This window comes from Sparus aurata, chromosome 2 (genome assembly GCF_900880675.1).
Source record: "Sparus aurata chromosome 2, fSpaAur1.1, whole genome shotgun sequence".
NCBI lineage: Eukaryota > Metazoa > Chordata > Actinopteri > Spariformes > Sparidae > Sparus > Sparus aurata.
In genome coordinates, this window is record NC_044188.1 from 12,914,784 (window position 1) to 12,927,182 (window position 12,399).

The following is a 12,399-nucleotide window of genomic DNA, read 5'->3' on the forward strand; positions in this document are numbered from 1 at the left end:
TTAAGTTAAAGTTTGATTAATCGGATCGTTTGTAGAGTCTGAGATTTGTTTGGCACCTCTGTGTCTTTGTAGCTGTGTTTTGTTAAGCATGTATCTTTTGGTGTGCCTTTAGTGCTTTAATGGTTCTTTTTTTTTGTTTTTTTTTCACTTAATTTTGGGAGATGCACTGCATGTTAGAGCTTGGTAGTTGTGTTGATTGTGTGTTTTTGCAGGAGGATTGTTTTGCCGTGATCCAAAGAGACTGTAAGTGTTACCACCCCGGTTCGCCAGAGGATTTTGTGGGGTGGCCTGCTTAGGTCGCTTCTCAAAGCCTCATGGGTTTAAGTGCATTATTACCCGCTGCAGACCCACACGAAGACTAGGGGTGAGTTGTTTAGTTAGTTTGGTTAGGCAGTTAGGGGGAGTACTCCTGGGGCCAGTTTTGCCTCGTGTGTGTTTTGTGGGTGGTTAACACTGTGCATTCTGTGCGGCCCTGTGGTTTTGATTTAATATGACTTCCGTGTTGGGGTTTGGGAGTAGCTGTACTAAGGAGCAATTATTGCAAATAGCTGATCATTATGAAATTAGAGTTGCAGACAAAAAGCAAAAGGATGAGATTAAGTGTGTTATCTTATCTGTGTTATTTGAGAGAGGTGTCTTGGGGAAGGGAGAACCTCTGTCTGAAATAGCTGTGCTGCGGGTTGGTTCGGCTGGTACACTGGGCTCTGTGCCATTGTCTGTGCCAGTGTCAAACCTAATGTTTGAGCAACAAAGAGAATTGATGTTGTTGCAGTTTGAGCAGGAAAAGCATAGATTGAGAGTGGAGATCGATCGTAGGACAGGGCTGGAGAAAGTTTGGCAGGAAACTGAAAAAATGAAATCGGAGTTGCAAAATAAATTTGTAAATTTGACTTGATTAGGGACAGTCAGGGTTGGGAGGGTTACTTTAAAAATGTAGTCCGATACAGTTACTAATTACCTGTTAAAAAATGTAGTCAGTAACGTAATCCAAGTACCACTATATTAAAGTAATGTAACTTGATTACTTTAAGTTACTTTTGGATTACCTCAATGCACATGCAATTAAAGACTTCCTCTGAGGAACACATAAAGCAAATTAAATATTTAATTAATTGTAGGGTATGTTAGATTTATTCAGTTTTATTCATTGACTGCTAACTATTCAGCTGTATTCAAGAATTACATCACATATTACAATAATAATAATAATAATAATAATAATAATAATAATAATAATAATAATAATAATAATAATGGTAACAGTTATTATATGTGTTATTGTAACTACTACTGGCCTATTTCTAGTAATAGCAGTAGTAAAACACCCCCACATATAGGATGTGTGTCACTTATTTGTCCCCCAAAATTACCCATACAATTTCCTAATATAATCATGCTATTTTAATACCTTGTTGTGATCTAAAGTGTTAGTGACCCATTTCAGTCACTGCAGGTGTTTCAGGCAATTTTGTAACGTACAAGCCTCACAAGGTGGCAGTAGCTACATTTCAAGTGTCTATGGGGCCCTCGCAAGTCAACGACTTTTCCACGATGAAGTCCGTGCAAATGTTTCACAATAAAAGCCTACTAAGCTATTTATGCTGGAGGACTTTAAATTTGAGACGGACACAGGAAGTGTTGAGTTTGTATTAACAATGTAATGTCTTAATTTTAACAGGGCAAACTGGAGCGAACCAAAACGAGACTTCAAAACTACCAAAAAACCTAAACACTTACCATCCCGGTCACCAGCAGCACCACCCACAGACCCAGTAGTAGTACCTAGTAGCAGCAGCAGTAGTAGAAACAATCACAGTCCAAGTCTGGTTAACAGGCTAACTAATGTTAACTTTAGCTAACAGAATTTCTGTGTAGCTAGCTAACGTTCGCAGTTTCGCTTACCATTAAATGTTTCTTTAAATTAGATGTGGAGTCCTTGGACGATGGCAGTGTGTGCACAGCTGGGAGGCATAGCTTGCACTGTACAGTGATGTTGTTCCCTCTTACTTCTTTAGAAACAAAGTAATGGCGAAATTTCCACGCAGTGAAAGCATTTTTTTCTCTAGCGCTCGAGTCCATAATGAGCCGCCTGGCTTCACTTGAGAGCAGAGCGTCGTTGTGACTGACTTGTCTGAAGTGTAGTAATGTGTGCACGCGTGCATACGGCATTGCCGCATTGGCAAGTGTTAGATTCATTCATTAACATTTATTCATCATTTGTTATATATTTTAATTGTAATCCAACTAATAATCCCAATTTTTTTCCAAATGTATCTGTAATCTGATTACGTCTTTTTTTTCTGTAACTGTAACGGAATACAGTTACTGTTTTTTGTATCCTAATTACGTAACGCCGTTACATGTAGTCCGTTACTCCCCAAGCCTGGGGACAGTAAGCTGTCAAGTGAGTCGGGGGTGGAGGGTGCCTTGGTCTCTGGTGCTGTGCTGTGTTCTTTTGATATGGGCGCCAATTTACATTTAGTGCCGAAGTTTAATGAGAGGGACCCTGATACCTTCTTTAAGCTGTTCGAGCACATTGCCGATGTGAGAGGGTGGCCGGATGTGGACCGGACACTGATGCTTCAGTGTGTCCTTACGGCTAGGGCTCAGGAAGCATACTTATGCATTGAGTGCGACTGACTTTAAGTTATGCTAGAGTAAAATCTGGGATTCTAAAAGCTTTTGAGTTAGTCCCTGAGGCTTATCATCAAAAATTCAGAAAATGGGTGAAAGGTTATAAGCAGACTAATGTGGAGTTCGCTTGTGATTTGCTGTGTCATTTTAACCGTTGGTGTACCGCTGCTGATGTGGACAAATTTGATGACCTGCAGGAGCTAATAGTGTTAGAGCAGTTCAAAAACTAGATTCCTCAGTGCATAGCCACTTATGTCACTGAGCAGAAAGCAACCACTGTTCTTAGAGCAGCCAAGTTGGCAGATGATTTCGCTTTAACTCACAGAGGTGGTGTTGGTGATGTATGCTCTGGCCGGGATGAGAGATGTAGGGCTAGTAGCTATGGTAACCAGTCTCCAGCGGCTGGTCCCTTGCTTACATTTAAGAACGCGCATGGTAGGGATGACAGCAGTTAAGTGTGTAATTACTGTCAGGAACCTGGCCATTGGAAGGACCAGTGTCCTGTTTAGAGGTGCAAGGTTAGACGTAAGTCTTTCTTACCTGCACCGGCTCCTGCACTGTCCTGTTCCAGTGTCCCAGGGCTGCAGCTGGGGTGTGTGGAGCTGGGCTGTGATTCCGTTTTTGAGTCCTTTTATTACTAGCGCTGTCATGTAATTAGTTGGCAGTGATGAGCATGTACCGATTAGGCTGTTGTGGGACATGGGTGTGAAACACTCATTCATCTTGCAGTCAGTGTTGCCATTTTTGTTTGTTATGGAATTGGGGGATTACGTTGTGATGCGTGGGATGGAGATGGGGCTGGTACCTGTGTCATGACTTAATATGGCGAGCTTGCTTCCTTCTTCTTGCACTGTGGTGGGGGTGCGCCACGCGTTGCCTGTGGATGGTGTGGAGATGATTTTGGGGAACAATCTGGCTGCTGGTGCTGTATGGGCTAATGTACCTCCTCCTCTGGTTACCGTTGTCTGCTGGGGATGACAGTGGCCGGAGGTTTCCAGAGGTTTTCCCTGTTTGCGCTGTGACGCGCGCTCAGGGCCACACTGTAGCTTCTAAAGACTTGTGTGAAAGTGGGGGTAAGGGGGAGTGAGTTTGTGGTCCACTTGCCTGATCTGCCTCCGTCTGTTTCTCGGGAGGAGTGGGTTAAAAGCCAGCAGTCTGACCTGACTCCGTCCGCTCTATTGGATGGTGTTCTTTCTGGAGACGAGGTTCGGGATGTTGCGCACGGCTATTTCCTCCAAAAGCGCTTGCTGGTGAGGAAGTGGTGCCTGGTGAAGGTGATTTTGTCCGGGAATCATTGTTCCAAGTTGTTGCTCCAGAGAAGAATTTTTTCTGGCCAAAGTTGAAGAGTGATGTTTCCAGATACATTAAGTCATGCCATACCTGTCAACTTGCTAGTAAGTCAAGACAGTCGATCAAGCCAGCACTGCTTTGTCCCATCCTGGCTATTAGTCAGTGTAGTGTCTGTGTGTTTCTTACACATCCTGAACTCTAAGTCAATAGTAACAGGACAGGATGGGACAGGACCAGATGCTTGCCTTTAGGGAAGTGTGGGAATGTGACAATGTAAAGGTCCACATGTCCAGGGGCCGTTAATCAGCTCTAGGGTGTGCATCAGAGATAAGCTACAGGAAGGGGCCCACATACAAACTGAACTGAGGTCAGCCCTCACGCTAGAGGTTCAGAGCTGACTCAACGTATACAACTATCTAAGTATAGAGAGACCATCCAGTCCACTGTAGATGACATCAGCAAAGTCAAGTAACACACACAATAGTTATTTCATAGGGGGTGTGAGGCAGACCCATCCTTCTTTCCTCCCATTGGATAGATGGACCTTCAATCCACCAAAGTGACCAATTAGGAGAAGTAGGGGGGTATGGACAATAGACTCTAAAAAGGCCTGCACACTAGAGAAAGGGTGGGGGTAATTGGTAGATTACCCTTTCTTTGTTGGTTGACAAATCTGATAAATTGCCCAGATTTTGCACAGACTACCGGAAAGTAAACAAAGCCACAAAACCAGATTTGTATCCATTGCCCCAGATGGAGGACTGCATTGACCAGGCCGGTGCAGCCAAATTTGTGAGTAAATTCGACCTTTTGAAAGGTTATTGGCAAGTTCCTCTTTCTGCTTGGGCTCGGGAAATTTCAGCCTTTATAACGCCCCCTGGTTTGCACAAACATACAGACATGAGTTTTGGAATTTGGAATGCGCCGATGTATGGTCCCCTCGTTGTCAAACTGCATTTGAAAACGTGAAGTCCCTTTTTGTCCTCTGCTCAGGTCCTGGCTGCACCAAGCCGTTTAAGATCCTGGTAGATGCCAGCCAGATAGGGGCAGGGGCAGTTTTGTTACAAGAAACGGATGGAGCTGGTAGATCTGTGTGTTACTTCTCAAAAAAGGTCATTCTTACCAGCGTAATTATTCAACAATTGAGATGGAAGCGCTGGCTCTTATTAGGGTGCTAGGGGTGGTCCCTTGGTCATTTATACCGACCATAACTCCTTGACGTTTTTGGGTTCACTGCGGTGTCCGAATCCGCATCTCACGTGGTGGTCTCTGCTCCTGCAATCGCACTGTTTAGATGTTCAGCACATTAAAGGCAAAGACAACATTATGGCAGATGCTCTATCCTGTGCCCCTGTGGGCTAAGCTAATGTGTAGTGTTAAGACGGGAAAGTAGTTCAGGAAAATGTATCATATACCTAGTTTTGTATGTGAATACAGTTAATTGTATTTTGTATTATGTAGTGGCCGCTATGCCTTGTGTTTTTTGTGGAAGGGAAGAGGGCCCAAGACAGGCATCTTTAAAACCGCATACAGCTAGTTTAAACACGCTAACATGGATCGCTGAAGGCACAACCAGTACAACCACCGCTATCATACCTCCTGCAGCAGACATCGGGTGCACCAGAAATGAGGTGTGGTTGCAGCGACAGAGGGAGAGACCAGAGGACCCCTACCTGTCTTTATAGGTTGCCTGCATACAATGATTGGCTGTCAATCACCGAGCCAACGTACAGGACCATAGAAACTGAAGCAGAACATACTGCAGCCCCATTCTGCCACACCCAGAACAGTGAGTTTCTGCTGTGTAGACCATTTCATCACATCACTACCTGGGAGTGTGGCCCTGAAGGCCATTAACACCGCTATTGTTTTCCCCAGACCACAAGAGTTAGAGAGGACGAAGGTGATGCCGAATGCTGTGTGTCGCAGCATGCAGGACCACTCAGAGGGCTGGCTGATGAAGGTCAGAACACAGGAAACACAGAGTTAAGGAGAAGAGCAGCAGGAAGCTCAGCTCAGAATTGTTGGCCCTGGCAACAGGAGTCTGTCTGTATCTGAAGAAAATCAATGCAACAACAGCAGTCATGCATGTTCCAAAGAGAGATGCTGCAGTGAGCAGTGCTCCAATAATGTCTTTATATGACAGAAACTCTGCCTCCTTCTTTACACAGGCATCTCTTCCCTCATTTGACCAGAACTCAGGTGGGCATTGCACAGAGGTGATGGAATCTAAAAAAATAAAATTAAAGCAGGTTTTGGATTTGTTAATGGCATTTGTCTTTTTTGTGTCAATACTGCATCTTTTCTATGCCCTCCTCCTGCTCCAGTTAAATTAAGCATTTTGCTCATACATAGTCAGATGGAGTAGTTTTCAGCATTTTAAATTCATGTTATTGTACACATGCTGTTCACAATGCAATAAACCGTGCTCAAATGTAACAATGAAGAATATTAATTATATTAGTTATCATGTCAAAACATTTCATGTTAGAACATGATCATGTTTTTTTTTTTTTTTTTCCTTGTGTGGCAGCAATATGCTTCTGTCAAATCTGCCATTAAATCTAGATACATTTTAATTTACTGGATGGATGTCATTATCGTGGTCCATTTGCTGAAAAACAGAAGAGGTCAAAATCTGTGCGCACAGATTGTGAATACAAGATTTGTTACCAAGGGATTTCTATATCCAGTTTTTTTTTCTACCATTTGACCCTAGAGGTCCGTAGTTGTGCGGATACTGGGTTTTGATTGGTTAAGACCTTTTTGATTTGTGAACATGGCAAATTGTACGTTTTGTTTTGCTTTGCTTTAATGTACTACACCTGTCATGTTGCCGATTTCTCCCTCAGAACATCTTAAACAGTCATAGCAGCAGACAGGCTTTCCTTTCTTCAGAAACTTTCGAGTTCCTGGGGGACATTTCTCACTGCAAACTGAGAAAGGCACATGCATGAACAAAATGACAATTTACAAGGAGATGTCGTTGCAGACTTGTATTAACATTCCATTTTCCTTTAGTGAGTTCTGTGCCCAAATTAAAGGCCTATTTGCAAACTCAGTTGTATGTCTGCAGGTAAAGATGCATCATAAAGACCGACAGTGACAAAGTCCACAATTTAATTTTTCTGTTGGCTGCCAGTTTATAATTTCATACTTTGCTGTTGGATCTCCATTCTCCTTGACATAAACCTCATCTCCTTTCTTTGTTGTGAACTGAATCTTTCAAACTGAATGTGCTGAAAAATCTAAGAAGATATACATTAATGTTGATGATTATTAGGCAAAAGTATGTAGGTCTATTGTCTAAACAGCATGATTGACCACAACTTGTCAATGTGACATTTAAGTCTTTGGTGTTCAACTGCACCTTGTTGTTACATGTTTTATTACAGCTGAGAATATTATTAAGTGTATGGGCCACAGCATACACTCCTTTATAAATACTGTAAAAGATCGGCATGAGTGACACATCAGTGAAGCTTTTTTGCACTCCAGTCACATCTTCATTTCCAGTACATTCTTTTTAATTCTCTGATGATGACTTTGACATGTTGAATTTGCAGCTGAAAAATGTCTCCCAAAACTCTGTAAACAATTAATTACTAGATGAATTGTGAGGCTTCACATCCAACAGGAACTCTCTCATGCCACTGACATGTGCTTTGGGGATGGACAGGCCTATGGCACCATCTAGCTGCAGTTTCAGAAACAAAGTTCCAGGCCTCAGTGCCAACCTACTGGTACCCAGTAAAGTTGAGGTAAAATAGCTCATGTATTACATACAACTCCGAGGGGGAGAGGAAAGTGACAATCACCTTGGATGTGGAAGTCTTGATAATGTCAAATATATTTTGTATTTTGTCTTGCGGATCTGTTCTGTAGAAGGATACAGAGTACTCCAGACAGATACCCAGGTGCGGGGCAGTTTCTGTGAATTTGGCCATGCCATTATTACCATAATCATCATTTGTTCTAATAGCTGCAACCCAAGTCCAACCAAAGTACTTGACCAACTGTGCCAGGGCTCTGCTCTGGTAGTTGTCACTGGGTATTGTTCGGAGGAATGATGGGTACTTGGTTTTATCACTGAGACAAGTACGAGTAGCAAAGTGGCTGATCTAAAAGAAAAAGAAATTATATCCTACAATAAACATAGACAGCACATCTTTGTGATGACTACATCATTAATTACTGAATAATTTCACGAATGTCATTTCATCCTTATCATTCTTACCCACCAGTTCTATATTAAACGGTCCTATAGCTGTTCACCATGCAAGGAGAGGAAAAAGTCTCTCCCATAAGGGTGCACTAATGCATAGTGCCTCAGAGGGTGTAAATACCACTTAATTGCCATTAGCCAAGGCCAAGGCAACCCTTACACCTCTTGCAATGGAGGCACAGGCATCATAGATCTTATTTCACAAAGAGATTTCAGGCAGTAAAAATCTGCTGTTGTTAATCTCCTCATTGGCAAAAAGTATAACCTGGGCGTACTGGAAACCTCCGAAATTCAAACTTCATGTGGAAAGTAACAAGTTAAAAGTGCAATCAATTTGTCTTTAAAATAGTAACAATAAACACATTAAAAAACAACAACACTGGGTGGTATGCATACATTCAAGCAATGATTCTTATATTTAGATCTCAGTTTAAGAACCTTTTTGCAAACGTCAAATGTCGATTTTACTAATCATGTAATTAGATTTTTGTGGCATGACTTACCTGATAAATTGCAGTGGCAATGATTTGTCCATGTAGGTATCTTGTCTATTTTTTATTTTTCTTGTCTAATGGAAAGATATGATTCCCCCAACGTCTTCATTCTCAGATAGCAATGGAATCTCAGGATCCCCTCTCAGTCAGAAACGGAGGCCACCAACAACAGCTGAAACACTGCCAAACCCCTCCCTCTCCACCTCTGTGTCAATGTCATACTGTCAAGAGCAACAGATGTGCTATGATGTGAACAAAATCTCTCACTGGTATTTATACATTTTGGAGTGTCATCAAAAATGAAACAGGGATGTCTGAGGGGAGAGAGGAGGAAGGCGCGCAGACAGACAAGTTGTGGTAAAAGATTTAGCCTCCCAGTGGGAAATTTCTTGTCTAAAAGATATCTAAAGTATATCTAAAGGTTGTCTCAATAGTTCAAGTTTAATCGAGGTCTAGATCACCGCTAACAGCTTTATCAGTGTTAAATACATCTTAAGGACACTAAATAAACAGCTAAGCTAACCAGCTACAATATCGGTGTCTACATAACATTTGCTGTTCAACAAAGCCAGCATGAAATGCAGATCTCCAGTTTTTTGATGGAAAGATGAATTACATCTGGAGGACATTTATACGGGGCATCTTCACCGACCATCACTGGATGCCGCTAAGAAAAGGGGTCTTTCATATTATGTTCTGATGAATATATCAATAAAAAAACGTTGTATTATATTGGTTTCTGACTCAATCTTGTTTGTGGAAAAATTACTTACCAGTGTTTATTCTTCTACTACACAGAAATGAGCAGTCAGTGCGTTTACATGACACTCAAGAAAACCGAATTACTGCGTTAGTCTGACTATGAACGGATTTTTAAGATGCATGTATACACCTTTGACTAAAATCGGACCGGATCGGATTTCTCATAGTCGAATTACACCACGTAGATTATTCGATTGAAAGTCGCATTACTCCTGCATGTATACGTTTCCAGCGGATCGGATCGGATTTTGCGTTCTGCGCAGGCATGAGATTTTTCCCCGGGGCCATGAGCCGGAAGTAGACGGGCGGCGGCGGGGGCGGCGGCGGCGGCGGCTTTCCTCCGAAATCACCACAAGAAAGAGCGCCAGAGTGCACCTAGTTTGTGTAATTATCATGTACACCATATACGAAGTGTACAAAGATGTAGCTTCGTCTCGCTCTTCGTACGCCATCTTTTTTGAATGCCGAGGCAGCTGGTGACGTAAATGGTCAGCCGGAGGTGCGCCGTTAACACTAGTTGAAATGGGTACAGTGCCACCTAGCGTACCGGGGTATGACATGCTTTCGGCCAGTAATTCGATTTTCTCACTGGCATGTATACTCGGATAATTGCAGTTGTCCGATTGAGCAGCATAGTCGAACTATGGCTGTAATCTGACTAAGCTGTGCATGTAAACGCACTGACTGATCACGAATGGTAACAGAGGCTACGCTGTTTTAGGATAATATTAAATGCAGAGCGTCATTAGCATCCCTATGCATAACATGCATTTGTGAATGAAATAGTGGAATTACACCATGCCAATTTTTGACAGGGATCCCCTTGAGTGCATTTAACTGATTTGAGACCAAAAACCTTGTCAATGACATCAGGTCAAGGACGAGGTATAAATGCAGGAGACTCAGGCTTCAATTGTTTACCAAGTGTAGTAATTCAAACCACCTGCTATTTCGGCACTCTCCTTGTTGTTTTGACTAATTAAACAAAAAAACAACTCCACAACACACTAAACACACTACATAACACACTAACTATGCACTCCAAACACGCTAAATGTCACAAATCTCCCAACTCTCAAAACTGCCTCTCTGACCGGCACTGCTGCTTTCACTTTTCCGCCCTGTCCCTTCCAAATCTTCCCCCCCGCCCTTAGCAACCAAATCACGTGATTTGCCATGTAATTTTGTGATTGGCTGGTGTGGTGACTTTTTCCACCAATAGGAACATGTTTTTTTTGCTTGCACTTCCTGCTTGCGGACACGTTCGTGAGGAAAGCCCGATCTCTTTACTGTCTCTTCCTGCACCAAACGCGCAGCAAACTTGACGGCAACGTTAGCGAATAAGTGTGGCGTACATAATACATCGTAACTCCGGTTTTACTTGGCCTATCAACATGATTTAAAAACTGGCATATAGTTTGAAGGTTGCTCTAACAGATCGAGTCAGAAGAGACTCACAGAGGCTCCGTCTCGCTGCTACGTCATCTGAAATTAGTCACGTGATTTTGACGCGCCGGTGCGTCAATTGACCTCAGAGGGTTAAGCTGTGACAAAAGTGCCAATTTTATGGGTGCTTATCCGATGCAAATAGTGGGGCAACTATGAGCCACAATTCCATTACCAATCTAAGCATGCCGAGATGCTCAAGATGAACCCTATCAGGGAGAAGGGGGGTAAAAAGCCCCCCTGGCCTGCATCTAGGTGGGCTGTGGTGAGACCTCATGACTGCAGTCAACCTGTGAGGACCCCCATTATTCCCCTCAAACAACAACACTATTTGTTGAGTACAACCTTCACAACAGCCTGATCAAACTGTCTGACATGCAACATTAAGAAGTTTCGGTCTTGAAAAAGGTCTTTATGACCAAAACATATCTATAAACAAATGCAGGGGTTAAAAATGAATTTAAGCAGGAATTACTGTTTTTTTTATTAAAAATAAAAAAGTCCCAATCTTTGGTTAGTTTAGATGATTGTGCTCAGCCTTGAAGTTTACACAGAGTCACTTGAGCCAAATCCACCGGATGCTTCCTTCAGCTTCCTCTGCGACCGATCTGATGGTATTCCGCAGAGCCTAACCCTGCATTCCTAGTTCTTTTAGTAGTCTGATGGTAGACGACGCGACAAATCCTCTGCATTCCACTTCAACTGGATAGATTTTTGTGTTCCAGTCATGCTGCGTTGCTTCTGCTGCAAGCTATGCATAGTACAGCTCCTTACACTCCTAGACCTCCTCCAGGGAGCTCTCCCATGGAACTGTGAGCTCTATGTTGTACACAGTCTTCAGTGAAGTGGACCAGAACACCAAGTCTGGCCTGAGGTTGGTGGAGGCAATCTCAGGTGGAAAAATTAGTTGTCGGCCGATGTCTACCAGCATCCTCCCATCACGGGCCCTGCATGTGTGTCCTTTCTCTGATCTGGTGGCAGGGCAGTTGCTAGGAATTCTGGGCCCTCTGAAAGAATATCGGTGTGGGCCCCTCTACCCCATTCATTGCCACCTTCAATTTTCTTGTTTTTCAGTATTCTTGACGGTGCCTGGTGTAATACACCCAATTTGTTTCCTTTTTTTTTCCGATTAACGACTTAACAAGTCAGAGTATTATTATGTAAATTATGTATAATTAGTTGTCTTATTCTCATTTCACCGATTTGCAACACGTTATTACCTCTGATTGCAAATACATTTTCAATTAACCACTCAACAAATAGGTAGTGGGTCACTAATAAACCAAAACAGCCAATCAGTGTCTACATCACTCACTCACCATCAAAGGCATCATTGGACTGCTGGGCTGAGCGACTGCTGTGGGGTCAAACTCAGATGAAGCAGCCACTGCTGATTCTAGTGCAGGAGAGCATAAAGGTTTATTGTTCCATTATATGTATTGTAAACATTATATGTTATGTTTCATGGAGAAACTGATGCAGAACTAACCTATTCTTGGACAAAATCTAAATGGGCTTCTTAGTACCATAGCTCTAGGTGGACAGCTT